Source organism: Capsicum annuum, chromosome 7 (genome assembly GCF_002878395.1).
Source record: "Capsicum annuum cultivar UCD-10X-F1 chromosome 7, UCD10Xv1.1, whole genome shotgun sequence".
In the NCBI taxonomy this organism is placed as follows: domain Eukaryota; kingdom Viridiplantae; phylum Streptophyta; class Magnoliopsida; order Solanales; family Solanaceae; genus Capsicum; species Capsicum annuum.
In genome coordinates, this window is record NC_061117.1 from 225,330,994 (window position 1) to 225,335,746 (window position 4,753).

Consider the following 4,753-nt stretch of genomic DNA (forward strand, 5'->3'; position numbering starts at 1 on the left):
TTCTGATGATAACTCTAACATATCTCACTTCTGTATTTTTTAAATTACTGGGCTCTGATACCATTTGTAGGGGGGTGCGGATATGCGGATATCTGACGTATGAAATAGATTTATTAGGTAAGTAATATTTAGATTATAATTAAATAATAATTAATTAAAAAAATAATAAAATGATGATTTTGTCTATTGCACGATCTTTAAATGAAGGGCAAAAAGTTCAAATCACTTTTCTAAGGGTCAGATTATAGATGTAGATATAGATATAGATTCTGTTAATTTCTCTATTCCATTAGTGCATAAAATCAATAAAACTTTCATTCTACTCCAAAATTTTCATAATTCATCTTTTCTTTTTTATAATTTTTTTACCATCTAAATACTTCTATAAGTATAATTAGTTTATAAATTCATCACACGCACACATTATAATGTTATAATGTTCAAAAAGAGGAGAAAAAGGAAGAACAAAAAGATAGCAATAAATGTGAAATACAATCCTGAATACATATTTTTTTTCTACACTATCAAACTTACCTCTAACTTTCTTGTCAATCCTTTTGTTTCACCCTCATATAATGTTACCGTCTTCAAAAAGAAGAGGAGTTGAAAATAGAATAGAAAAACAAAGAAAAAGTCTGATACAATCTTAAATACACACTCTTCCCTATCCTACAAAATTCATATAAAATTTTCTTGCCAAACCTTTTTATTTCATCCTCATACTTATCGTTTAAGTTGACATAGCAAAATTTGAAGGCAGATTTTCAAAAACAGGTGGTAAATTCTCTAAATAGCTGAAATTATTTTTTTATATTGCTAATTCTTTGAAGGTCGGATCCCACTTTAAAAGATGAGATGAAAATTTTATAAGTTTCACGCATTAACAAAGCTAATTTTGCAGAAGAGGATGTATGATCGAGACTCCAATACTACTGGACTAATATTTATAGGCTTGATGTTTGTTGTAATTTATTTATGTCATTAGTAAAAATTAATGGTGTTTAATATTATAATAAAACGTGGGTATAGTGATAGTTAGAGGAGAGAGTTGAAAGAATATGAAAGTAATAATAGTGGAGTAATAATGAATGACATAATGAATATGTATTTTAATTATTTAGTTTTGTAGTCTTTTAGATATCAATTAAGGAGGAAAAATGTCAAAAAATGGAGAAAAAAAATAAATGACAATGCTGGCTATAGAGGCATGCCACATCAGTAGGCTTATATTTCTCTTTCATTAGTATATATTGATTAGGTATGGAATATTTAGAAAAAATTATAAAAACTGATAATCTTAAGACTTAAATAACAATAACAACAACAAACTTAGTGTATTTCCACAAAGTGGGGTCTATGGAGGCTAAGATGTACACAGTCCATACCGCTACCTCCGAAGAAGTAGAGAGGTTGTTTCCGATAGACCCCCGGTTCAAGATAAAGAATAATAAACAAGGAGGATGGATGACACAACGGAAAAAATAGGAATAAGAAATAATAGAAGTGAAACCAGAGAAAAAACAAAAATACGAGAAATAAAGGCAACACTAAATAAGAAAATAGGAACTAAGAAATAAGAAATAGGCCTCCCACCTAACTATAACATACCCTCACATACCAACAACACCTACGTACACAGTCCTAGAGTTACGAACCCGGCTACACAAGATCTCTCTTGACTGTCTGCTACAACCCACACACTCACACTAGCCTTCTACCCTTATTCACGCCCTCCACACCTTCCTATTTAGGGTCATGTCCTCTGTAAGCTGAAGTTGCTCCATGTCATGCCTAATCACCTCCCTCCAGTATTTCTTCGGCCTACCTCTACTCCTCTTGAAACCATCCAAAACTAGCCTCTTACACCTATGAACTGGGGCATCCGTGCCCCTTCTCATCACATGCCCAAACTATCTCAGCCTTCCTTCCCACATCTTGTCCTCCACCGAAGCCACTCTCACCTTCTTCCGGATAACCTAATTCCTAACTCTATCCCCTCTAGTAAGCCCACACATCCAACATAACATTCTCATTTTTGCCACCTTCAATTTTTAGATGTGGGAGTGCTTGACCAGCCAACACTCCGATCCATACAACATGGCCGGGCGGACTGTCACTCTATAGAATTTGCCTTTAAGCTTAAGGGGCACCTTCTTATCATAAAACACTCTCGAGGTGAGCCTCCACTTCATCCAACCTGCTCCAATACGTTTAGAGACATCCTCATCAATCTCACCAGTCCCTTGAATTGTAGACCCAAGATACTTTAAACTATCCTTCTTACAAGGATCATGGGAGTCCAACCTCACCACCACTTCATCCTCCTTCCTCAAGTCACTGAACTTGTATTTCAAATACTCCGTCTTGGACCTACTCAACTTGGACCCCTAGACTCAAGGGTTTGCCTCCAAACTCTAATTTGTTATTCACACCCCCCGCGTCTCATCAATTAGCATTACATAGTTCGCAAATAACATACACCAAGACACCCCACCTTAAATTCTCCACGTTAACACGTCCATCACCAACGCGAATAGGAACGGACTAAGAGTCGAACCATGATGCAACCCCATTTCGATCGGAAAATGCTCTGAATCTTCTCCCGCCGTCCTCACCCGGGTCTTTCCTCCATCGTACATGTCCTTAATAGCTCTGATGTACGCCACCGAGATCCCTCTCACCTCTAAGTATCTCTAAAGAATCTCCCTCGGGACTTTATCATATGCCTTTTCTAGGTCGATGAACACCAAGTGTTCCCTCTTCCTTTCTATATACTGCTCCACCAATCTCCTCACCAGGTGGATTGCCTCTGTCGTCGAGCAAACAGGCATAAAACAAAACTGAGTCTCCGAAACGGACACGACCCTCTTCAATCTCCACTCAACCACTCTCTCCTAAATCTTCATAGTGTGACTCAACAACTTTATACCCCTATAGTTGTTGCAACTCTGAATGTCACCCTTGTTTTTATATAACGAAATCATAGTACTCTATCTCCAAGCCTCAAGTATTCTTGCAGTCTTGAAAATATCATTAAACAAATCCGTCAACTACCTTAAACCTACCCCACCAGCATACTTCCAAAAATCCACCGAAATCTCATCAGGCTCCGTCGCCCTATCCCTCTGTATCCTACGAATATCCTCTCTAACCTCCTTAACCTTAAAATTCCTACAGTAACTGAAATCAAGGCTCTCTTTCGAGTGCTCCAGCTCCCCTAACTCAATGCCTCTGTCCCCCTCCTCGTTCAGAAGGCTATGAAAGTATTCCTGCCATCTCTTCTTAATGTGAACATCCTTCACCAAAATGCTACCATCCTCCCCCTTAATACACTTCACTTGATAGAGGTCACGACCCTTCCGCTCCCTAGCCTTAGCAAGCCTATACAACCTCTTTTCCCTGTCTTTCTCATCTAACCCCGCATACAAGCTTTCAAGTGCTGATGACTTAGTAACCGTAACTGCAACTTAGCATCCTTCCTTGCTACTTTGTAAACCTCCCTATTCACCCGTTTCTCCATTTCATCTTTACTCTCACACAACTTAACATATGCCTCGTTCTTAATCTCCACTTCCTTCTTCACTTCTTCATTCCACCACCAGTCCCCCTTACGATGTCCTTCTCGACCCCTCGAAACACCACACTTCTCTAGCAGTCTCCGTGATGCATCTAGCAGCCCTATCCCACATAACATCCACGTCTCCCCTGTACTCCCACACCCCCGCTCCCGCTACCTTTTCCCCTATCTCCAGGGCACTAACTGGTGTCAAGACACCCCATTTAATTATAGGTCAACCCTCCCCGACCCTTCTCTTCTTATCCTTCTTGATAGACAGTCCATCACTAGAAGCCTGTGTTGGTTTGAAAGATGCTCACTTAGAATGACTTTACAGTCCTTACACAACACCCTATCCCCCTTCCTAAGCAGTAGAAATTTAATCTGGGTCTTGGCTATCGCGCTTCGAAAGGTAATCAGGTGCTCCTTATTTTTTGAAAAGCTCAAATTCACTACCACTAGCCCAAAGGCCCTTGCAAAATCCAACAGAGCATCTCTCTCACCAGTTCTATCCCTGGAACCAAAACCTCTATTCACATCATCATATCCTCCCGGTAAGACCCCAATGTGCCCATTGAAGTCCTCTGCTATGACAATCTTCTCCAAGCTAGGAACGCTTCTCACCACCTCGTCCAAATCCTTCCAGAATCTCACTTTTACCTCATCTTCCAAGCCCACCTCGACGCATACACACTATGCACATGCAACATAAAACCCCAATGACTAACTTAATCTTCATCAGTCTATCACTGACCCTCTTAACCTCTACAATCTATCCTCTAAGCTCCTTATCCACTAATATGCCCACTCCATTCCGACACCCCTCACTCCCTGAGTACCACAGCTTGTACTCATCCATATCCCTTTCCTTAGAACCTACCCACCTAGTCTCCTAAATACACACAATATTAATCCTTCTCTTCTTAAGAATCTTCACCAGCTCTACAAACATTCCCTGGAGTATCCCAATATTCTAAGACCCTACCCTCAACCTATCTTTTCTCGTCTCTCGCTTACCTCTAACACCCCTCACCGAACCTGCCTAAATACCTGACCTATCTCCTACCTTCTCCCCTGCCCTTTCCTTCTCACCCCCTCTTAAAACAGCCTTCACCCCCAACCCCCTCGAACATGACCCTATTCCACTATCAACTCCTCTAGCAACTACTCAAAAACAAAAAAATAGAGCCCTAAACC